This window comes from Anomaloglossus baeobatrachus, chromosome 5 (genome assembly GCF_048569485.1).
Source record: "Anomaloglossus baeobatrachus isolate aAnoBae1 chromosome 5, aAnoBae1.hap1, whole genome shotgun sequence".
In the NCBI taxonomy this organism is placed as follows: domain Eukaryota; kingdom Metazoa; phylum Chordata; class Amphibia; order Anura; family Aromobatidae; genus Anomaloglossus; species Anomaloglossus baeobatrachus.
In genome coordinates this window covers 395,370,198-395,394,949 of record NC_134357.1, presented here as the reverse complement: position 1 = coordinate 395,394,949, position 24,752 = coordinate 395,370,198, and the positions used below count along the sequence as shown (strand labels likewise).

The 24,752-nt window shown below is 50.1% G+C and overlaps 1 protein-coding gene across 1 annotated transcript in view; it reads right to left on the bottom strand.

Moving 5' to 3' along the window:
• WIPF2 (WAS/WASL interacting protein family member 2) overlaps window positions 1–10,202 on the bottom strand; it is a 99,430-nt gene extending 89,228 nt beyond the window's left edge. The window contains exon 1 of the mRNA XM_075350151.1: window positions 10,113–10,202. The gene's annotated coding sequence lies outside the window, so the exon portion shown is untranslated. The remainder of the gene's footprint in view (window positions 1–10,112) is intronic.
• Between the last annotated feature and the right edge of the window lie 14,550 nt (window positions 10,203–24,752).

Here is a 24,752-nt window from a genome sequence, read left to right as displayed (position 1 = left end):
AACGCTTCATACTGACGGTAGTGGACTATGCCACCCGGTACCCAGAAGCAGTGGCCTTGTCGTCCATTCGGGCTGACAAGGTGGCCACCGCATTGCTGGAGATTTTCTCCCGAGTGGGTTTTCCCCAGGAAATGCTCACTGACCGGGGGACCCAATTCATGTCCCAGCTGATGGAGGCCCTCTGTAAGCAAGTCCAGGTGCGACATCTGGTGGCCAGCCCGTACCATCCACAGACTAATGGCCTGTGCGAGCGGTTTAATGGCACCTTAAAGCAGATGCTTAAGATGTTGGTCGACTCCCATGGGCGTGACTGGGAGCGGTATCTCCCACACCTGTTATTTGCTTACCGGGAGGTTCCACAGGCCTCAACAGGATTCTCACCGTTTGAGCTCCTGTACGGGCGACGTGTGCGGGGCCCCCTGGCTCTGGTGAAAGAGGCTTGGGAAGGGGATTTGGCCACCCCTGGAGTGTCGGTTATCGAGTATGTCATGCGCTTCCGGGACAAAATGCAGGCCTTGACGCAACTGGTACACGACAATATGGCTCAAGCCCAGGCCGATCAGAAGCGTTGGTACGACCAGAACGCTTGTGAGAGGACCTACCAAGTGGGTCAAAAGGTGTGGGTACTGGTCCCCGTACCACAGGACAAGCTTCAGGCAGCCTGGGAAGGCCCATACCTCGTGTACCAGCAGCTCAACCCTGTGACGTACCTGGTCACCCTGGACCCTGCCCGTGGAAGGCGGAAGCCCTTCCATGTGAACATGATGAAGGCACATCATGAGCGGGAGGCATGTGCACTCCCCGTGTGCAACCTGCCCGAGGAGGGAGAAGCGGAAACCCTCTTGGATATGCTAGCCCAGGTTAGGGCAGGCGGATCCATTGAGGATGTGGAGGTTGGCCACCAGCTCTTGGAGGACCAACGGTCCCAGCTGTGGGCCACCCTACACCCCTTCCGGGGGTTGTTTACCAACCAGCCCGGAAGGACTAACTTGGCTGTCCATCACGTGGACACTGGGGATCATCCCCCGATCCGGCGTTCAGCATATCGGGTCTCCCTGGAGGTGCAGCAACACATGCGCCAGGAGATTGACGAGATGCTGAAGCTGGGGGTGATCCAGGCATCCAACAGCGCTTGGGCCTCGCCTGTAGTCCTCGTCCCTAAGAAGGACCGAACCACTCGGTTCTGCGTGGACTACAGGGAGCTCAATGCTGTCACGGTCGCCGATGCGTACCCAATGCCACGCATCGATGACCTGCTCGATCAGTTGGCCGGGGCTCAGTACCTGACCATCATGGATCTGAGCCGGGGATATTGGCAGATCCCCCTGACTCGCAAGGCCAGGGAACGCTCTGCCTTTATTACCCCATTTGGACTGTACGAGTCCACGGTGATGCCATTCGGGATGAGGAATGCCCCTGCCACTTTCCAGCGGATGGTCAACACCCTGCTCAAGGGACTTGAAGGGTACGCGGCCGCGTACCTGGATGACATTGCCGTCTTCAGTCCCACCTGGGAGGACCACCTAGAGCATCTAGCACAGGTGCTCAGGCGGATCCACCAGGCAGGTTTGACCATCAAGCCGGGAAAGTGTCAGCTGGCCATGAGCGAGGTCCAGCACCTCGGTCACCGGGTAGGCGGGAGAACACTGAAGCCCGAGCCTGAGAAAGTGGAAGCCATCGCATCCTGGCCCACCCCCAGGACCAAGAAGCAGGTGATGTCCTTCTTGGGGACCGCTGGGTACTATAGGAGGTTTGTTCCATGCTATAGTAGCCTGGCAAAGCCCTTGACGGACCTCACCAAGAAGAAGCTGCCCTCTGCAGTCGATTGGACAATGGACTGCGAGACAGCCTTCCGGGCCCTAAAGGACGCCCTGTCCAGCCCGCCCGTGCTACAGGCAGCCGACTTCACGCGGCCGTTTGTAGTACAGACCGACGCCAGTGACTTCGGCCTCGGTGCGGTGCTCAGCCAGGTGGACTCTGCGAGCCAAGAGCACCCAGTCTTGTACCTGAGCAGGAAGCCGTTACCACGGGAAGTGGCCTATTCCACGATGGAAAAGGAGTGCCTGGCCATAGTGTGGGCCCTGCAGCGTCTGCAACCCTATCTATACGGGCGCCACTTCATCGTGGAGACGGACCACAATCCCCTCAGCTGGTTACACACTGTCTCTGGGACGAATGGGCGATTGTTGCGATGGAGCCTTGCGCTCCAGCAATACAACTTCACCATTCGCCACAAAAGGGGCCGGGACCACGGTAACGCAGACGGGCTGTCCCGACAAGGAGAGGTCGCGGACGGGCGCACGGGGGAACACCGGAGTGTGCTGCCCCCTAGCGCCCTCAAAAGGGGGGAGGTGTGAGGCAAACCCTGGGATATGAAGATGAATTATGACTTCCAGTCATAATCGCTCTCATCACTCCATGGCAGTGCCCCCTCCCTTGTTCTCAGATGTCCAGCATCTGTGAAGGTGTCACATCCTAGCAACACATCCCATGGCCATCTCCTGTGATATGGAGATTAGGTGATGTGGGAACAATGGACACAGGATGACTCCCTGCCGTGACCCTGTAGTAGGGGCTGCTATCTAGTTAGCAAGCTTGGAAGTATCCAGACAGGACGACTCCAGTAAAAAATGGTTCATATCTCGCAAGCCATATTTCCGATAAATATGGCAACCATAAAAATGGTGTCTCCGCATGCGGACGATGCTGGCACACCCTTTTTATGGGAGCAGGACCTGGGGAAATACCCCAGGCGTGATATCAGCCAATGGGGAACTAGTAGACAAGTCATGAGTCCTCTCGTTCTGTAGCTAAATTCATAGCTGTCACAATGAGAGCGTCGGCGTCCGCCTACGACGCTCCCAGGCCAAGTTATGGCCATATTCCATGTTGTGGATTTTGTCCATAACTCCAGCCAGGGGTGGAGCAGTGCTCCCTCTGAGGTCACTAAGGTAGGAGGGGACCTGGATTTGCCCAGGTTGATAACCCTACTTCGGCCATTTTCCAGTGTTCTTTTGCTCGGGGGCCTGGTTGGGAAAGACCTGTGAGGGAGTTCCTGGAAACCTGGTCTACAGCGCCCCCCTGTGGCCAGACGCACAAGGTAACTGCTGGAACTGTGTATGCCTGTTTGTAACCCATGCTTTGATTGTGACTGTACTCTGACATATGTATATTCTGTAGATTCCCTATTGTATATATTGTAGTTTCTAGTGTGGCTTTAGGCCGATTAAATTATATAATTAATCTTGGGCTGTTCTGTTATCTCGATCTTGAATCCCACGTCTGTGTGTTCGGCTAATAGTTACCGTGAAGCGGTTGGTGGCAGCGAGTTGTGCCAAGGATTATTGTGGGGAGGCCAGTGAGATTCGGGGAGGTTTTATATATTCCGCCCGCGGAGGTCGGGGGAATATATACCCTACTCTCACCGGGGACCCTTCAATAATCGGCATAAGTAGTATAGCGGCCTCCTTGCTTATTGTCGGGCAATTCCATAATTGGCCTGACTATAAGAGGGGCGCTAGAGAGCGCGTCACGTGCTCTGTCTGTCGGTCGGGAGGTATAAAGGAGGGGTGACCCCCACTTGTTACCCCCCGATTGTGACGTACTGGTAGCCAGCGCGGGGGATTTCTGAGTGACCCCCCCGGTGGTTCGTGACAATGAGATTTTGGGAAAGCTGGGTGACTAATGGTGGGAGCAGTAATCCAGCAAATAAAACTACAGTCAAGCTAATTTTTAAAAGGTTTTATAAAAAAGTATAAGAAAAACAAGGCTGTTCTCTCCCAGAAACAGCGCCACTCTTGTCCATTGGCAGCATCTGGTATTGCAACTTAATCACATCAATGGTACCAAGCTGCAATACCAGAAACCGTCATGGACAAGAGCAGCGTCTCAGGAAAAGACTGATGTTTAAAGCAGTTGGGTGAATGCTCCTTTGGACAGCAATTACAATTCCCCTAAATGCATGCACGCTCATCTCCGCTGAGAGTGCGCCTTTTCCAATATGGAGGGATAATAAGCAGCTGCCAGATAATCAGCAGCCGCTTATCTCCCAGAGTCTAATACGATGAGCAGCGATCTGATGCTCGGTGACCATGTGTCATGTGACTGCTGCAGTGGACAGCCGCTCTGACTGAATGCTGCAGCCAATCAAAGGCCATGTGACAATGTCATGTGAACACATCGCTCTGATTGGAGGAGCAGCCTCGCTCCGGGAGGGGAGTATGCAGTGCGATCATGTTATGATGGACACTGGAGCTATTAAATAGTAACCGGATTTTTAATTTTTATCTCATAAATCAATAGTGCACAGGAAAATTAGCCCCTTGATCTTATCAGAGGAATCTGCTTCTTTCTCCTTTAGGACTGATCATTCTCTATATATGCAGGTAAAATCTATATTCAGTGAACACAGCTTCTCCCATTACGGAGATAGAGGGCAGTTAGTGCTCATAACGTTCTATGGAGAACGGTAACGTATCTCAGGAGAACTACGGTAGCAGTGGAGTGTCTGTCGCCTCTAGATCCTCCGCCATAGAATTTTAAGAGCACCAACTGTCATCTCCTCTCAGTAATGGGAAAGTCAGTCTTCACTGAATACAGAGGTTATCCATGAACTGAGAGTGAAAGACCCAGTCCAGGAGGAGAAAGCAGATTTCTCTGATAAGATATATTACAGGTGATTATTTTCATGCGTATTAAATAAAAATTAAGAAAAGAGTATAACAATCACCGCTGTACAAAGAGGGTGGCCAGCAGTGGCCTAAAGCTTCACAATCCTGACCTCTCCATACACAAGCTGCATGTGCTGTAAATGGAGAGAACGGAGAACGCTGCTGTCAGTCATCACATCTGCAATGAGGGGAAGTTGGACCCCCCATACACAGATTGCAGGGCTCAGCTGACATTAATCTAACCTGCATATAACCCCTAGACTCATTTAGGGCGCTCTTATTAATTCAATATAAAGGTCTGTCCTAGGGCTGTGCTCGGCAGCAGATCATTTTTTTCTGGACAATCCACATTTTTGAAGGTTTTGTATGTTCCTTCCAGTAAGGTATGCGGCAGAACTATGCAGTCACACCCCGGGGCTCCTGCTCCCCTATCATACCTTCCTAGAAGGCTGGGTGAGGTACAGCACGCAGGAGCCATCATGCTGAAATATTCTCTCAGTGGCCGGCTACAGCTCCCAGCGTGTCCCAATACAGATAAGTGACACTTTATTTACCCCTAGAAGTAAAAGGAAAGTGGCAGGAATCGCACAATTGCCTATGACCTGCCTGCGAGACATTGCACTCCTCGGCTGCAGACGTCACAGGTGGTCACCACTTACCCCGGGACAAAACATCTACATGTACAGTTCTATGATACAATGGTGATGACTAGTGATGAACGAGCACTACCATCCTCAGTTCTTGTAAGGAGCAGCATGTACTGAGTATAATGGAAGTCAATGGGGAACGCGAGCATTTTTCTGGAAGACCATCAGGAAAAAAGTTCCCCATTGATTTCTATTATACTCTGTACATGAGGAAAGTCCCGCCGAGCTGCTTGTTACAAGCACTCGAGCGCGGTAGTCTCCGCTCGTCGCTAGTGCAGCGCACTCGAGCGCGGTAGTCTCCGCTCGTCGCTAGTGCACCGCACTCGAGCGCGGTAGTCTCCGCTCGTCGCTAGTGCACCGCACTCGAGCGCGGTAGTCTCCGCTCGTCGCTAGTGCAGCGCACTCGAGCGCGGTAGTCTCCGCTCGTCGCTAGTGCACCGCACTCGAGCGCGGTAGTCTCCGCTCGTCGCTAGTGCAGCGCACTCGAGCGCGGTAGTCTCCGCTCGTCGCTAGTGCAGCGCACTCGAGCGCGGTAGTCTCCGCTCGTCGCTAGTGCAGCGCACTCGAGCGCGGTAGTCTCCGCTCGTCGCTAGTGCAGCGCACTCGAGCGCGGTAGTCTCCGCTCGTCGCTAGTGCAGCGCACTCGAGCGCGGTAATCTCCGCTCGTCGCTAGTGCTGCGCACTCGAGCGCGGTAGTCTCCGCTCGTCGCTAGTGCTGCGCACTCGAGCGCGGTAGTCTCCGCTCGTCGCTAGTGCAGCGCACTCGAGCGCGGTAGTCTCCGCTCGTCGCTAGTGCAGCGCACTCGAGCACGGTAGTCTCCGCTCGTCGCTAGTGCAGCGCACTCGAGCACGGTAGTCTCCGCTCGTCGCTAGTGCAGCGCACTCGAGCACGGTAGTCTCCGCTCGTCGCTAGTGCAGCGCACTCGAGCACGGTAGTCTCCGCTCGTCGCTAGTGCAGCGCACTCGAGCACGGTAGTCTCCGCTCGTCGCTAGTGCAGCGCACTCGAGCACGGTAGTCTCCGCTCGTCGCTAGTGCAGCGCACTCGAGCACGGTAGTCTCCGCTCGTCACTAATAGCAAGCATGGTACTACTCGCTCATCACTAGTACCAAAAATTCGAGCATGGTTGTGCTCGCTCATCACTAGTGATTACATTTCTTTGTAACAACCTGTAGTCATCCTCTGACAGGTCTATCATCATTTGAAGGAGCTCAATTCCAAGTCAACAAAGAAATAGCCGTGTAAGGGTCCAGATGTGCCACATTCATGCACCATTGTATTAGCCGGACACTTTTCTCTTTTTTTTAAAGCCAACTGGAGTGCTTTACTTTATATAAGTAATTTACACCACGTGCCAGTAACTGTAGCCGATATCTGGCCCCGCTCTCCCACATTGGAGGAGAGTGGTGCCCATGACGTTACGGGCCCCGGAGAGAGCTTGAAGGGCAAATGCCATGCAAATAATAGGAAGGAACAAACGTTATTCTACTCATCCACCAGCGAGACCGCCTGGTCGAGGAGGGCGGCCATGTTGACTGAGTTTTCCCTCCTACCAATGCTGAGCGTTTTCCATTGACGACGTCTTATCTGTATCATAAGTATAATGCTCGGTATTTGCACCTTTTTTTGGTAAACTAAGAATAGTACATTTGTAGATTTTTAATTTTTTTTGCATGTTTAAGACCTTTGTTTGCCGTCAATGAGGTTTCTTGACTAGAAGTGCATCTCAATAAATTAGAATATCAAGAAGTTAATTTCAGTAATCCAATACAAAAATGGAAACGCATATATTATATAGAGTCATCACACACAGAGGGATCTAATTCAAGTGTTTATTTCTGTTACTGTTGATGATTATGGCTTATAGACAATGAAAACCCAAAAGTCATTATCTCACAAAATTAGATTAGATTACATAAGAAAACCGAAAAAATGATTTTAGACTCAAAAATGTTGGCGCCTACTGAAAAGTCTGTACAGTAAATGCACTCAATACTTGGTCGGGGCTCCATTTGCATGAATTACTGCATCAATGCGGCGTGCCATGGAGGCGATCAGCCTGTGGCACTGCTGAAGTGTTATGGAAGCCCCGGTTGCTTTGATAGCAGCCTTCAGCTCGTCTGCATTGTTAGGTCTGGTGTCTTTCATCTTCCTCTTGACAATACCCCATAGATTCTCTATGGGGTTTGGGTCAGGTGAGTTTGCTGGCCAATCAAGCACAGTGATACTGTGGTTATTAAACCAGGTATTGGTACATTTGGCAGTGTGTACAGGTGCCAAGTCCTGCTGGAAAATTAAATTTCCATCTCCAAAAAGCTTGTCGGCAGAAAGGAGCGTGAAGTGGTCTAAAATTTCCTGGTAGACAGCTGCGTTGCCTTTGGTCTTGATAAAACACAGTGGAGCTACACTAGCAGATGACATGGCTCCCCAAACTATCACTGATTGTGGAAACTTCACACTAGACCTCAAGCAGCTTGGATTGTGGCCTCTCCACTCTTCCTCCAGACTCTGGGACCGCGATTTCCAAATGAAATCCAAAATGTACTTTCATCTGAAAACAACACCTTGGACCACTGAGCAACAGTCCAGTTCTTTTTCTCCTTGGCCCAGGTAAGACACTTCTGGCGTTGTCTATTGGTCATGAGTGGCTTGACACAAGGAATGTGACAGTTGTAGCCCATGTCCGGGATACGTCTGTGTGTGGTGGCTCTTATAGCACTGACTCCAGCAGCAGTCCACTCCTTGTGAATCTCCCCCAAAATTTTGAATGTCCTTTTCTTAATCCTTTCAAGGCTGCTGCTATCTCGGTTGCTTGTGCACCTTTTTCTACCACACTTTTTCCTTCCACCCAACTTTCATTAATATGCTTGGATACAGCACTTTGTGAACAGCCAGCTTCTTTAGCAATGACCTTTTGTGGCTTACCCTCCTTGTGGAGTGTGTTAATGACTGCCTTCTGGCCATCTGTCAAGTCAGCAGTCTTCCCCATGATGGTGTAGCCTACTGAATCAGCCTAAGGGACCATTTTAAAAGCTTAGGAAGCCTTTGTAGGTGTTTTCTGTTATTCTAATTTTCTGAGATAATGACTTTCGGGTTTTCATTGGCTGTAAGCCATAATTATCCACATTAACAGAAATAAACACTTGAAATAGATCCCTCTGTGTGTAATAATTCTATAGTATAGGTCTTTCTCTTCTTGTATTGAGTTAGTGAAATAAGTTAAGTTTTTGATAATATTCTAATTTATTGAGATGCACTTGTATATACTTTGAAATTGCGCGATGGGGGACGGCCTAAAGCGACAGGAGGCAGACTAACTGACACCAGAGAGCCCGCCCCCGTGTACCATTATCAAGATCTGAATACACAAAAGGTACTACTTTACAAAGTCTTTATTTTAGTCAGAAAGGGGGCACAAGAACACCAGGAACATTGCTAGAATGCAGCCCAGGAGCTGCAGAGGGGGAAACGTTTAGGTTTAGTGCAAAATTTCTGATGACAGGTTCCCTTTAATAAAATTATCACCTGACAACACAAGCTGTCGGGGCCGTGCGGACCAGAGTTGGTTCAGAGCAGGAAATGGGTGCTCCAATGTTTTATGGGACGTGTTACACCGATGCCACCGCGGCCTGTGGGTGATGGCTGTACCCATAGTTATGCCATCAGTGGACCAAATGCATGAAAAACAACTCCCAATCTTCCCATTAATCGGTAAATAGCCTCCATATACCTGGAGCATATTTGGTGAACAGAAGCCACATCACAGCCTGAGCCTCTTAAAGGATTGTACGGGAAAAAAGGAAAGGTTCCTCAGTGGATTCCGGCTGTAAATAAAATATAGCAACCTAAGTGATTCTCACCTGGATCCAGCGCAGGACCACCAGACAGTAATCAAGACCATTTTGGCTGCAGATTGGCTGCAGCGGTCAGATGACCTGAGCATTGTTATCAGAGGTTTTTCTGAGAACATGCCGCTCAAAGTCCCAGACCGCTGCAGCCAATCACAGACTGCAGTGGTCCTGCTGCTGGTGGATTAGTGAGGTCTCTTCGTCTCGTGCTGGATCCAGCTAAATGATGGCAGGGAAGCTTCTGCTCTTGTCCACATAGCCCCTTTAAATCATAATGGGGTCTATGAGGTTCTGACATGGCCGGCAGGGCTAATCTGCCAAGACTGCCGGCAGAGCGCCCTTTCAGGGCTATCCCCACCGGACTCCGGGCTGATACACTGCAGCAAACCAGCAGAAGTGGATACAATGGTAGAAAACACTCCGCTGCTGGCAGCAAGCTCAGTGTACAACATTTCCAGTCACTGACAGCAAGCAGAGATCTGGAAAGTAAGAGATGGAAACAGAGAGGGCCCCCTTCATCATGGAGCGCCCCTTTAAGTCACATACACTATCTACAGAGAATATATTACAGTGCTCTGCAACCAGTCACTCTCCAGCTGCAGAGAAACTACAACTCCCAGCATCCCCAGACAGTCGGTGGCCGAGAGGGCATGCTGGGAGTTGTAGTCCTACAGCAGCTAGGACTATGCACATCCCATTTACTGTATCGCCGTGTGCTCGTTACAGCACAGGATGGCTCTGGTGTCACTACAAGTCCCTGTGGGGACAGGCAATGATGGCACTTGTAGTCCCACAGCTGCCCTGACATCCAGGAGCTGTGATTTGCTACTTGTCATCCACAATGTGTGTCCACAGCCCGGACACTTCCCACTCTCCGGGTCACTGCAGTGCAGCTCCCCCTTCTCTGCTCTGGGCCCTGGCACCAGGATCCGTCCTCAGCCCCCTTACCCGCTCTCTGCCGCTCCCTCCGGTTTCGGTCTCCGACAACCCGGAAATAAAACCAGCAGCTCCTTGCACTAGCACAAAATGGAGTCCCCGCAAGGGGCGTGGCGCTGTGCTGAGTGACGTCAGCGCGTCACACGCTGCTGCGGGGTAACGAGCGCGGCCATGTTGGGAAGGTCAGAGTTTGTTATCTGACTGCGGCCATATTGGAAGGGTCAGAGTTGTGTTATCTAACTGCTGCCTTGTTGCTAGGGTCAGAGTTGTGTTATCTGACTGCTGCCTTGTTGCTAGGGTCAGAGTTGTGTTATCTGACTGCTGCCTTGTTGCTAGGGTCAGAGTTGTGTTATCTGACTGCTGCCTTGTTGCTAGGGTCAGAGTTGTGTTATCTGACTGCGGCCATGTTGGGAAGATCAGAGTTGTGTTATCTGACTGCGGCCATGTTGGAAGGGTCAGAGTTGTGTTATCTGACTGCGGCCATGTTGGGAAGGTCAGAGTTTGTTATCTGACTGCTGCCATGTTGGGAAGGTCAGAGTTGTGTTATCTGACTGCTGCCATGTTGGGAAGGTCAGAGTTTGTTATCTGACTGCGGCCATGTTGCTAGGGTCAGAGTTGTGTTATCTGACTGCGGCCATGTTGCTAGGGTCAGAGTTGTGTTATCTGACTGCGGCCATGTTGCTAGGGTCAGAGTTGTGTTATCTGACTGCTGCCTTGTTTCTAGGGTCAGAGTTGTGTTATCTGACTGCGGCCATGTTTCTAGGGTCAGAGTTGTGTTATCTGACTGCTGCCTTGTTGCTAGGGTCAGAGTTGTGTTATCTGACTGCTGCCTTGTTGCTAGGGTCAGAGTTGTGTTATCTGACTGCGGCCATGTTTCTAGGGTCAGAGTTGTGTTATCTGACTGCTGCCTTGTTGCTAGGGTCAGAGTTGTGTTATCTGACTGCTGCCTTGTTGCTAGGGTCAGAGTTGTGTTATCTGACTGCTGCCTTGTAGCTAGGGTCAGAGTTGTGTTATCTGACTGCTGCCTTGTTTCTAGGGTCAGAGTTGTGTTATCTGACTGCTGCCTTGTTGCTAGGGTCAGAGTTGTGTTATCTGACTGCTGCCTTGTTGCTAGGGTCAGAGTTGTGTTATCTGACTGCGGCCATGTTGGGAAGATCAGAGTTGTGTTATCTGACTGCGGCCATGTTGGAAGGGTCAGAGTTGTGTTATCTGACTGCGGCCATGTTGGGAAGGTCAGAGTTTGTTATCTGACTGCTGCCATGTTGGGAAGGTCAGAGTTGTGTTATCTGACTGCTGCCATGTTGGGAAGGTCAGAGTTTGTTATCTGACTGCGGCCATGTTGCTAGGGTCAGAGTTGTGTTATCTGACTGCGGCCATGTTGCTAGGGTCAGAGTTGTGTTATCTGACTGCGGCCATGTTGCTAGGGTCAGAGTTGTGTTATCTGACTGCTGCCTTGTTTCTAGGGTCAGAGTTGTGTTATCTGACTGCGGCCATGTTTCTAGGGTCAGAGTTGTGTTATCTGACTGCTGCCTTGTTGCTAGGGTCAGAGTTGTGTTATCTGACTGCTGCCTTGTTGCTAGGGTCAGAGTTGTGTTATCTGACTGCGGCCATGTTTCTAGGGTCAGAGTTGTGTTATCTGACTGCTGCCTTGTTGCTAGGGTCAGAGTTGTGTTATCTGACTGCGGCCATATTGGAAGGGTCAGAGTTGTGTTATCTGACTGCCGCCATGTTGGGAAGGTCAGAGTTGTGTTATCTGACTGCGGCCATGTTGGGAAGGTCAGAGTTGTGTTATCTGACTGCTGCCTTGTTGCTAGGGTCAGAGTTGTGTTATCTGACTGCTGCCTTGTTGCTAGGGTCAGAGTTGTGTTATCTGACTGCTGCCTTGTTGCTAGGGTCAGAGTTGTGTTATCTGACTGCTGCCTTGTTGCTAGGGTCAGAGTTGTGTTATCTGACTGCTGCCTTGTTGCTAGGGTCAGAGTTGTGTTATCTGACTGCTGCCTTGTTTCTAGGGTCAGAGTTGTGTTATCTGACTGCTGCCTTGTTGCTAGGGTCAGAGTTGTGTTATCTGACTGCTGCCTTGTTGCTAGGGTCAGAGTTGTGTTATCTGACTGCGGCCATGTTTCTAGGGTCAGAGTTGTGTTATCTGACTGCTGCCTTGTTGCTAGGGTCAGAGTTGTGTTATCTGACTGCTGCCTTGTTGCTAGGGTCAGAGTTGTGTTATCTGACTGCGGCCATGTTTCTAGGGTAAGAGTTGTGTTATCTGACTGCTGCCTTGTTGCTAGGGTCAGAGTTGTGTTATCTGACTGCGGCCATATTGGAAGGGTCAGAGTTGTGTTATCTGACTGCCGCCATGTTGGGAAGGTCAGAGTTGTGTTATCTGACTGCGGCCATGTTGGGAAGGTCAGAGTTGTGTTATCTGACTGCTGCCTTGTTGCTAGGGTCAGAGTTGTGTTATCTGACTGCTGCCTTGTTGCTAGGGTCAGAGTTGTGTTATCTGACTGCTGCCTTGTTGCTAGGGTCAGAGTTGTGTTATCTGACTGCGGCCATGTTTCTAGGGTCAGAGTTGTGTTATCTGACTGCTGCCTTGTTGCTAGGGTCAGAGTTGTGTTATCTGACTGCTGCCTTGTTGCTAGGGTCAGAGTTGTGTTATCTGACTGCGGCCATGTTTCTAGGGTCAGAGTTGTGTTATCTGACTGCTGCCTTGTTGCTAGGGTCAGAGTTGTGTTATCTGACTGCTGCCTTGTAGCTAGGGTCAGAGTTGTGTTATCTGACTGCTGCCTTGTTTCTAGGGTCAGAGTTGTGTTATCTGACTGCTGCCTTGTTGCTAGGGTCAGAGTTGTGTTATCTGACTGCTGCCTTGTAGCTAGGGTCAGAGTTGTGTTATCTGACTGCTGCCTTGTTTCTAGGGTCAGAGTTGTGTTATCTGACTGCTGCCTTGTTGCTAGGGTCAGAGTTGTGTTATCTGACTGCTGCCTTGTTGCTAGGGTCAGAGTTGTGTTATCTGACTGCGGCCATGTTGGGAAGATCAGAGTTGTGTTATCTGACTGCGGCCATGTTGAGAGGGTCAGAGTTGTGTTATCTGACTGCGGCCATATTGGAAGGGTCAGAGTTGTGTTATCTGACTGCGGCCATGTTGGGAAGGTCAGAGTTGTGTTATCTGACTGCTGCCATGTTGGGAAGGTCAGAGTTTGTTATCTGACTGCTGCCTTTTTGCTAGGGTCAGAGTTGTGTTATCTGACTGCTGCCTTGTTTCTAGGGTCAGAGTTGTGTTATCTGACTGCTGCCTTGTTGCTAGGGTCAGAGTTGTGTTATCTGACTGCTGCCTTGTAGCTAGGGTCAGAGTTGTGTTATCTGACTGCTGCCTTGTTGCTAGGGTCAGAGTTGTGTTATCTGACTGCGGCCATGTTGGGAAGGTCAGAGTTGTGTTATCTGACTGCTGCCATGTTGGGAAGGTCAGAGTTGTGTTATCTGACTGCGGCCATGTTGGGAAGGTCAGAGTTGTGTTATCTGACTGCTGCCATGTTGGGAAGGTCAGAGTTGTGTTATCTGACTGCTGCCATGTTGGGAAGGTCAGAGTTGTGTTATCTGACTGCTGCCTTTTTGCTAGGGTCAGAGTTGTGTTATCTGACTGCTGCCTTGTTTCTAGGGTCAGAGTTGTGTTATCTGACTGCTGCCTTGTTGCTAGGGTCAGAGTTGTGTTATCTGACTGCTGCCTTGTTTCTAGGGTCAGAGTTGTGTTATCTGACTGCTGCCTTGTTTCTAGGGTCAGAGTTGTGTTATCTGACTGCTGCCTTGTTGCTAGGGTCAGAGTTGTGTTATCTGACTGCTGCCTTGTTTCTAGGGTCAGAGTTGTGTTATCTGACTGCTGCCTTGTTGCTAGGGTCAGAGTTGTGTTATCTGACTGCGGCCATGTTTCTAGGGTCAGAGTTGTGTTATCTGACTGCTGCCTTGTTGCTAGGGTCAGAGTTGTGTTATCTGACTGCGGCCATATTGGAAGGGTCAGAGTTGTGTTATCTGACTGCCGCCATGTTGGGAAGGTCAGAGTTGTGTTATCTGACTGCGGCCATGTTGAGAGGGTCAGAGTTGTGTTATCTGACTGCGGCCATATTGGAAGGGTCAGAGTTGTGTTATCTGACTGCCGCCATGTTGGGAAGGTCAGAGTTGTGTTATCTGACTGCGGCCATGTTGGGAAGGTCAGAGTTGTGTTATCTGACTGCTGCCTTGTTGCTAGGGTCAGAGTTGTGTTATCTGACTGCTGCCTTGTTGCTAGGGTCAGAGTTGTGTTATCTGACTGCTGCCTTGTTGCTAGGGTCAGAGTTGTGTTATCTGACTGCTGCCTTGTTGCTAGGGTCAGAGTTGTGTTATCTGACTGCTGCCTTGTTGCTAGGGTCAGAGTTGTGTTATCTGACTGCTGCCTTGTTTCTAGGGTCAGAGTTGTGTTATCTGACTGCTGCCTTGTTGCTAGGGTCAGAGTTGTGTTATCTGACTGCTGCCTTGTTGCTAGGGTCAGAGTTGTGTTATCTGACTGCGGCCATGTTTCTAGGGTCAGAGTTGTGTTATCTGACTGCTGCCTTGTTGCTAGGGTCAGAGTTGTGTTATCTGACTGCTGCCTTGTTGCTAGGGTCAGAGTTGTGTTATCTGACTGCGGCCATGTTTCTAGGGTCAGAGTTGTGTTATCTGACTGCTGCCTTGTTGCTAGGGTCAGAGTTGTGTTATCTGACTGCGGCCATATTGGAAGGGTCAGAGTTGTGTTATCTGACTGCCGCCATGTTGGGAAGGTCAGAGTTGTGTTATCTGACTGCGGCCATGTTGGGAAGGTCAGAGTTGTGTTATCTGACTGCTGCCTTGTTGCTAGGGTCAGAGTTGTGTTATCTGACTGCTGCCTTGTTGCTAGGGTCAGAGTTGTGTTATCTGACTGCTGCCTTGTTGCTAGGGTCAGAGTTGTGTTATCTGACTGCGGCCATGTTTCTAGGGTCAGAGTTGTGTTATCTGACTGCTGCCTTGTTGCTAGGGTCAGAGTTGTGTTATCTGACTGCTGCCTTGTTGCTAGGGTCAGAGTTGTGTTATCTGACTGCGGCCATGTTTCTAGGGTCAGAGTTGTGTTATCTGACTGCTGCCTTGTTGCTAGGGTCAGAGTTGTGTTATCTGACTGCTGCCTTGTAGCTAGGGTCAGAGTTGTGTTATCTGACTGCTGCCTTGTTTCTAGGGTCAGAGTTGTGTTATCTGACTGCTGCCTTGTTGCTAGGGTCAGAGTTGTGTTATCTGACTGCTGCCTTGTAGCTAGGGTCAGAGTTGTGTTATCTGACTGCTGCCTTGTTTCTAGGGTCAGAGTTGTGTTATCTGACTGCTGCCTTGTTGCTAGGGTCAGAGTTGTGTTATCTGACTGCTGCCTTGTTGCTAGGGTCAGAGTTGTGTTATCTGACTGCGGCCATGTTGGGAAGATCAGAGTTGTGTTATCTGACTGCGGCCATGTTGAGAGGGTCAGAGTTGTGTTATCTGACTGCGGCCATATTGGAAGGGTCAGAGTTGTGTTATCTGACTGCGGCCATGTTGGGAAGGTCAGAGTTGTGTTATCTGACTGCTGCCATGTTGGGAAGGTCAGAGTTTGTTATCTGACTGCTGCCTTTTTGCTAGGGTCAGAGTTGTGTTATCTGACTGCTGCCTTGTTTCTAGGGTCAGAGTTGTGTTATCTGACTGCTGCCTTGTTGCTAGGGTCAGAGTTGTGTTATCTGACTGCTGCCTTGTAGCTAGGGTCAGAGTTGTGTTATCTGACTGCTGCCTTGTTGCTAGGGTCAGAGTTGTGTTATCTGACTGCGGCCATGTTGGGAAGGTCAGAGTTGTGTTATCTGACTGCTGCCATGTTGGGAAGGTCAGAGTTGTGTTATCTGACTGCGGCCATGTTGGGAAGGTCAGAGTTGTGTTATCTGACTGCTGCCATGTTGGGAAGGTCAGAGTTGTGTTATCTGACTGCTGCCATGTTGGGAAGGTCAGAGTTGTGTTATCTGACTGCTGCCTTTTTGCTAGGGTCAGAGTTGTGTTATCTGACTGCTGCCTTGTTTCTAGGGTCAGAGTTGTGTTATCTGACTGCTGCCTTGTTGCTAGGGTCAGAGTTGTGTTATCTGACTGCTGCCTTGTTGCTAGGGTCAGAGTTGTGTTATCTGACTGCTGCCTTGTTGCTAGGGTCAGAGTTGTGTTATCTGACTGCTGCCTTGTTGCTAGGGTCAGAGTTGTGTTATCTGACTGCGGCCATGTTGGGAAGGTCAGAGTTGTGTTATCTGACTGCTGCCATGTTGGGAAGGTCAGAGTTGTGTTATCTGACTGCGGCCATGTTGGGAAGGTCAGAGTTGTGTTATCTGACTGCTGCCATGTTGGGAAGGTCAGAGTTGTGTTATCTGACTGCGGCCATATTGGAAGGGTCAGAGTTGTGTTATCTGACTGCGGCCATATTGGAAGGGTCAGAGTTGTGTTATCTGACTGCGGCCATGTTGGGAAGGTCAGAGTTGTGTTATCTGACTGCGGCCATGTTGGGAAGGTCAGAGTTGTGTTATCTGACTGCTGCCTTGTTGCTAGGGTCAGAGTTGTGTTATCTGACTGCTGCCATATTGGAAGGGTCAGAGTTGTGTTATCTAACTGCTGCCTTGTTGCTAGGGTCAGAGTTGTGTTATCTGACTGCGGCCATGTTGGGAAGATCAGAGTTGTGTTATCTGACTGCGGCCATGTTGAGAGGGTCAGAGTTGTGTTATCTGACTGCGGCCATATTGGAAGGGTCAGAGTTGTGTTATCTGACTGCCGCCATGTTGGGAAGGTCAGAGTTGTGTTATCTGACTGCGGCCATGTTGGGAAGGTCAGAGTTGTGTTATCTGACTGCTGCCTTGTTGCTAGGGTCAGAGTTGTGTTATCTGACTGCTGCCTTGTTGCTAGGGTCAGAGTTGTGTTATCTGACTGCTGCCTTGTTTCTAGGGTCAGAGTTGTGTTATCTGACTGCTGCCTTGTTGCTAGGGTCAGAGTTGTGTTTTCTGACTGCTGCCTTGTTGCTAGGGTCAGAGTTGTGTTATCTGACTGCGGCCATGTTGGGAAGATCAGAGTTGTGTTATCTGACTGCGGCCATGTTGAGAGGGTCAGAGTTGTGTTATCTGACTGCGGCCATATTGGAAGGGTCAGAGTTGTGTTATCTGACTGCGGCCATGTTGGGAAGGTCAGAGTTGTGTTATCTGACTGCTGCCATGTTGGGAAGGTCAGAGTTTGTTATCTGACTGCTGCCTTTTTGCTAGGGTCAGAGTTGTGTTATCTGACTGCTGCCTTGTTTCTAGGGTCAGAGTTGTGTTATCTGACTGCTGCCTTGTTGCTAGGGTCAGAGTTGTGTTATCTGACTGCTGCCTTGTAGCTAGGGTCAGAGTTGTGTTATCTGACTGCTGCCTTGTTGCTAGGGTCAGAGTTGTGTTATCTGACTGCGGCCATGTTGGGAAGGTCAGAGTTGTGTTATCTGACTGCTGCCATGTTGGGAAGGTCAGAGTTGTGTTATCTGACTGCGGCCATGTTGGGAAGGTCAGAGTTGTGTTATCTGACTGCTGCCATGTTGGGAAGGTCAGAGTTGTGTTATCTGACTGCTGCCATGTTGGGAAGGTCAGAGTTGTGTTATCTGACTGCTGCCTTTTTGCTAGGGTCAGAGTTGTGTTATCTGACTGCTGCCTTGTTTCTAGGGTCAGAGTTGTGTTATCTGACTGCTGCCTTGTTGCTAGGGTCAGAGTTGTGTTATCTGACTGCTGCCTTGTTGCTAGGGTCAGAGTTGTGTTATCTGACTGCTGCCTTGTTGCTAGGGTCAGAGTTGTGTTATCTGACTGCTGCCTTGTTGCTAGGGTCAGAGTTGTGTTATCTGACTGCGGCCATGTTGGGAAGGTCAGAGTTGTGTTATCTGACTGCTGCCATGTTGGGAAGGTCAGAGTTGTGTTATCTGACTGCGGCCATGTTGGGAAGGTCAGAGTTGTGTTATCTGACTGCTGCCATGTTGGGAAGGTCAGAGTTGTGTTATCTGACTGCGGCCATATTGGAAGGGTCAGAGTTGTGTTATCTGACTGCGGCCATATTGGAAGGGTCAGAGTTGTGTTATCTGACTGCGGCCATGTTGGGAAGGTCAGAGTTGTGTTATCTGACTGCGGCCATGTTGGGAAGGTCAGAGTTGTGTTATCTGACTGCTGCCTTGTTGCTAGGGTCAGAGTTGTGTTATCTGACTGCTGCCATGTTTCTAGGGTCAGAGTTGTGTTATCAGACTGCGGCCATGTTGGGAAGGTCAGAGTTTGTTATCTGACTGCTGCCTTTTTGCTAGGGTCAGAGTTGTGTTATCTGACTGCTGCCTTGTTTCTAGGGTCAGAGTTGTGTTATCTGACTGCTGCCTTGTTTCTAGGGTCAGAGTTGTGTTATCTGACTGCTGCCTTGTTGCTAGGGTCAGAGTTGTGTTATCTGACTGCTGCCTTGTTTCTAGGGTCAGAGTTGTGTTATCTGACTGCTGCCTTGTTTCTAGGGTCAGAGTTGTGTTATCTGACTGCTGCCTTGTTGCTAGGGTCAGAGTTGTGTTATCTGACTGCTGCCTTGTTGCTAGGGTCAGAGTTGTGTTATCTGACTGCAGCCATGTTGGGAAGATCAGAGTTGTGTTATCTGACTGCGGCCATATTGGAAGGGTCAGAGTTGTGTTATCTGACTGCTGCCATGTTGGGAAGGTCAGAGTTGTGTTATCTGACTGCTGCCATGTTGGGAAGGTCAGAGTTGTGTTATCTGACTGCTGCCATATTGGGAAGGTCAGAGTTGTGTTATCTGACTGCTGCCTTGTTGCTAGGGTCAGAGTTGTGTTATCTGACTGCTGCCTTGTTGCTAGGGTCAGAGTTGTGTTATCTGACTGCGGCCATGTTGGGAAGGTCAGAGTTGTGTTATCTGACTGCTGCCATGTTGGGAAGGTCAGAGTTGTGTTATCTGACTGCTGCCATATTGCTAGGGTCAGAATTGTGTTATCTGACTGCTGCCTTGTTGCTAGGGTCAGAGTTGTGTTATCTGACTGCTGCCATGTTGCTAGGGTCAGAGTTGTGTTATCTGACTGCTGCCATGTTGCTAGGGTCAGAGTTGTGTTATCTGACTGCTGCCATGTTGGGAAGGTCAGAGTTGTGTTATCTGACTGCTGCCATGTTGGGAAGGTCAGAGTTGTGTTATCTGACTGCGGCCATATTGGAAGGGTCAGAGTTGTGTTATCTGACTGCTGCCATGTTGGGAAGGTCAGAGTTGTGTTATCTGACTGCTGCCATGTTGGGAAGGTCAGAGATTGTTATCTGACTGCGGCCATGTTGCTAGGGTCAGAGTTGTGTTATCTGACTGCGGCCATATTGGAAGGGTCAGAGTTGTGTTATCTGACTGCGGCCATGTTGGGAAGATCAGAGTTGTGTTATCTGACTGCGTCCATGTTGAGAGGGTCAGAGTTGTGTTATCTGACTGCGGCCATATTGGAAGGGTCAGAGTTGTGTTATCTGACTGCGGCCATGTTGGGAAGGTCAGAGTTGTGTTATCAGACTGCGGCCATGTTGGGAAGGTCAGAGTTTGTTATCTGACTGCTGCCTTTTTGCTAGGGTCAGAGTTGTGTTATCTGACTGCTGCCTTGTTTCTAGGGTCAGAGTTGTGTTATCTGACTGCTGCCTTGTTTCTAGGGTCAGAGTTGTGTTATCTGACTGCTGCCTTGTTGCTAGGGTCAGAGTTGTGTTATCTGACTGCTGCCTTGTTTCTAGGGTCAGAGTTGTGTTATCTGACTGCTGCCTTGTTTCTAGGGTCAGAGTTGTGTTATCTGACTGCTGCCTTGTTTCTAGGGTCAGAGTTGTGTTATCTGACTGCTGCCTTGTTGCTAGGGTCAGAGTTGTGTTATCTGACTGCTGCCTTGTTGCTAGGGTCAGAGTTGTGTTATCTGACTGCGGCCATGTTGGGAAGATCAGAGTTGTGTTATCTGACTGCGGCCATATTGGAAGGGTCAGAGTTGTGTTATCTGACTGCTGCCATGTTGGGAAGGTCAGAGTTGTGTTATCTGACTGCTGCCAAGTTGGGAAGGTCAGAGTTGTGTTATCTGACTGCTGCCATATTGGGAAGGTCAGAGTTGTGTTATCTGACTGCTGCCTTGTTGCTAGGGTCAGAGTTGTGTTATCTGACTGCTGCCTTGTTGCTAGGGTCAGAGTTGTGTTATCTGACTGCGGCCATGTTGGGAAGGTCAGAGTTGTGTTATCTGACTGCTGCCATGTTGGGAAGGTCAGAGTTGTGTTATCTGACTGCTGCCATATTGCTAGGGTCAGAGTTGTGTTATCTGACTGCTGCCTTGTTGCTAGGGTCAGAGTTGTGTTATCTGACTGCTGCCATGTTGCTAGGGTCAGAGTTGTGTTATCTGACTGCTGCCATGTTGGGAAGGTCAGAGTTGTGTTATCTGACTGCGGCCATGTTGGGAAGATCAGAGTTGTGTTATCTGACTGCGGCCATGTTGAGAGGGTCAGAGTTGTGTTATCTGACTGCGGCCATATTGGAAGGGTCAGAGTTGTGTTATCTGACTGCGGCCATGTTGGGAAGGTCAGAGTTGTGTTATCTGACTGCGGCCATGTTGGGAAGGTCAGAGTTGTGTTATCTGACTGCTGCCTTGTTGCTAGGGTCAGAGTTGTGTTATCTGACTGCTGCCATGTTGCTAGGGTCAGAGTTGTGTTATCAGACTGCGGCCATGTTGGGAAGGTCAGAGTTGTGTTATCTGACTGCTGCCTTTTTGCTAGGGTCAGAGTTGTGTTATCTGACTGCTGCCTTGTTTCTAGGGTCAGAGTTGTGTTATCTGACTGCTGCCTTGTTGCTAGGGTCAGAGTTGTGTTATCTGACTGCTGCCTTGTTTCTAGGGTCAGAGTTGTGTTATCTGACTGCTGCCTTGTTGCTAGGGTCAGAGTTGTGTTATCTGACTGCTGCCTTGTTTCTAGGGTCAGAGTTGTGTTATCTGACTGCTGCCTTGTTTCTAGGGTCAGAGTTGTGTTATCTGACTGCTGCCTTGTTGCTAGGGTCAGAGTTGTGTTATCTGACTGCTGCCGTGTTTCTAGGGTCAGAGTTGTGTTATCTGACTGCTGCCTTGTTGCTAGGGTCAGAGTTGTGTTATCTGACTGCTGCCTTGTTGCTAGGGTCAGAGTTGTGTTATCTGACTGCGGCCATGTTGGGAAGATCAGAGTTGTATTATCTGACTGCGGCCATATTGGAAGGGTCAGAGTTGTGTTATCTGACTGCTGCCATGTTGGGAAGGTCAGAGTTGTGTTATCTGACTGCTGCCATGTTGGGAAGGTCAGAGTTGTGTTATCTGACTGCTGCCATATTGGGAAGGTCAGAGTTGTGTTATCTGACTGCTGCCTTGTTGCTAGGGTCAGAGTTGTGTTATCTGACTGCTGCCTTGTTGCTAGGGTCAGAGTTGTGTTATCTGACTGCGGCCATGTTGGGAAGGTCAGAGTTGTGTTATCTGACTGCTGCCATGTTGGGAAGGTCAGAGTTGTGTTATCTGACTGCTGCCATATTGCTAGGGTCAGAGTTGTGTTATCTGACTGCTGCCTTGTTGCTAGGGTCAGAGTTGTGTTATCTGACTGCTGCCATGTTGCTAGGGTCAGAGTTGTGTTATCTGACTGCTGCCATGTTGGGAAGGTCAGAGTTTGTTATCTGACTGCTGCCTTTTTGCTAGGGTCAGAGTTGTGTTATCTGAGTGCTGCCATGTTGGGAAGGTCAGAGTTGTGTTATCTGACTGCTGCCATGTTGGGAAGGTCAGAGTTGTATTATCTGACTGCTGCCATGTTGGGAAGGTCAGTTGTGGTGTGTTGTTAGGAGACAGCAAAAGGTACAATAATGAAATATATGAGTATTAGACATTAAATTAAAGCAAATTTATTGATCCTGATATAAGCATTGTACACATAGACAAGACACCTTGGAAAACACATTTATCACCTTAGGTCACTGTGCATTGAGTTCCTTCCCTTTTCTTTATTCCCCAGTATACATATTGTCGCTTCTTTGTGTTTGAGTGCTGTGTGTGCAATTTTCTGTTCTCCTTTGTCCGTGTCTTTTGTGGGTTTTTGTCATTGTATTTTGTGGCCCACCCCAAGGTGGTGGTGGGGGGGGAGGGCGGAGGAGTAAGATCAGGGCTCAGATCGAAGTCAGGGTCACACTGGAGGCTCAGACGTGGCTACCATCACGCCTACCTCTGACATGAGGGACAGCGCAGGGTCTTGAGTTTGTGGGCCAGCATAGGAGCCCCTGTTCTGTCATTTTATACCCTATGACAGTGATGGCGAACCTATGGCACGCGCACGCGCGCTGTCGCCACATTCAGCCACTTTGAACTGTCGGTGTCATCGCGCCAGCAGTTCAAAGTTGTGTTTAGCAGAGGAGACATTTCTCCTCCCTCTGATACTCCCCCTCTCCTGGGCCGCAGGCCTGTTGCCCAGGAGATGGAGGAGCGTCAGTAGGCGGCATCTTGTGGCTGCGCGGGAACTGACTGACTGAGGACCCAGCAGTGTGCAGCGGAGGAGTGGGTGCTGGAAGGTGAGGTTTTTTTTTAAAACTGTGTGCGGCTGTGCCAAGGTGTGGGGGGACAGTGCCAGCATGGGGCATAGATGGAGAGCACGGGGCAAACCTGGAGAGCACGGGGCAAACCTGGAGAGCACGGGGGCAAACCTGGAGAGCACGGGGCAAACATGGAGATCACGGGGGTATAGATTCAGAGCACGGGGCATAGATGGAGAGCACGGGGGCAAACCTGGAGAGCACGGGGGCAAACCTGGAGAGCACGGGGGCAAACCTGGAGAGCACGGGGGCAAACCTGGAGAGCACGGGGGCAAACCTGGAGAGCACGGGGCAAACCTGGAGAGCACGGGGGCAAACCTGGAGAGCACGGGGGCAAACCTGGAGAGCACGGGGGCAAACCTGGAGAGCACGGGGGCAAACCTGGAGAGCACGGGGGCAAACCTGGAGAGCACGGGGGCAAACCTGGAGAGCACGGGGTATAGATGGAGAGCAAGGGGCAAACCTGGAGAGCACGGGGGCAAACCTGGAGAGCACGGGGGCAAACCTGGAGAGCACAGGGCAAACCTGGAGAGCATGGGGGCAAACCTGGAGAGCACGGGGGCAAACATGGCTGCAAGGATAGAGGAAACATGCAAGGATGGGGGGAAACATGCAAGGATGGGGGGAAACATGCAAGGATGGAGGGAAACATGCAAGGATGGAGGGAAACATGTAAAGATGGAGGGAAACATGCAAAGATGGAGGGAAACATGCAAAGATGGGGGAAACATGCAATGATGGGGTGAAACATGGCTGCAAGGATGGAGGGAAACACGCCAGGATGGGGTACATTTAGCAGGAAGGGGAACATGCCAGGAAGGGGTACATTTACCAGGATGGGGGATACATTTACCAGGATGGGGGGATAAATTTACAAGGATGGGGGGATAAATTTACCAGGATGGGAGGAAACATGAAAAGATGGGGGTACTTGAACATGCCAGGATGAGGAAACATGCCAGGATGGGGAACATTTAGCAAGAAGGGTGACATTTACCAGGATGGGGTATGTTTACCAGGAAAGGGGACATTTACTAGGATAAGGGAAGATGCCTGGATGACGTACATTTACCTGGATGGGGTCATTTAGCAGCATGGGAGAACATGCCAAGATGGGATACATTTACAATGATGGGGTACATTTACCAGGATGGGGTACATTTACCAGAATGGAGGACATTTACCAGTAATGGGGTACATGCCGAGATGGAGGAACATTTACCAGGATGGGGAATATGCCGGGATGGGACCATGATGGGGACAAATATACCAGAATGTAGGAAATATATGTAAGGATGGGGGGGACATGTTTACCAGGAAGTGGCCCAGGAAGGGGGACATAACTACACAATGAAGGGGGAAGGGAGCAACTCGTACGTCTTTATGGGTTTTCAGGATGTTCAGACTTTGAAATGTAGATGTGGATTACAGGGTGAAATCTGATTGCATTCCATGCTAAAATCTGTCTAATATGCTGCAATGTTTTTCCAGAAAGATCAATCCAACTGCTGTGTCTGGAAAGGGCAGGGGCTCATCTTCAATGTGTGGTAAGCATGCATGAGCGTGATGCCACCTGCTGAAGAGAAAATTGCAAAGGTAAGATTAAAATCAATTATTTACATGATAGGATTGGTTGGCACTATGGAAAAAAAATGGGTTTAGGGCTACAGTTTGGGCACTCGTCCTGCAAAAGGTTCGCCATGACTGCCCTATAACATTATAATCGGCACAACCTATTACAGCCATGGACTCTGTCATCAGCCTAGCGAAGAAAATGCAGGTGTAACTCTCTAGTAGCAGAGCTGAAGGGGGCTGTTCAGCTGCAGGCCCAATCTCCCCCTACAGTGCAGTTGGGATTGGAGGCCAGTGCTCCAGAGCCCAAACTGCCTCTTCCGGAACGGTTTGGTGGGGATCGCAGTCGATTTGTCTCCTTCTGAAGGCCTGTAAGTTGTACTTCCGACCGCATCCTCACTCTTCTGGGAAGGAAGCCCAGTGGGTTGGGATCGTTTCCCTGCTAAGCCGTGATCCACAGTCATGGGCTTTTTCGCTGCCTCCCGA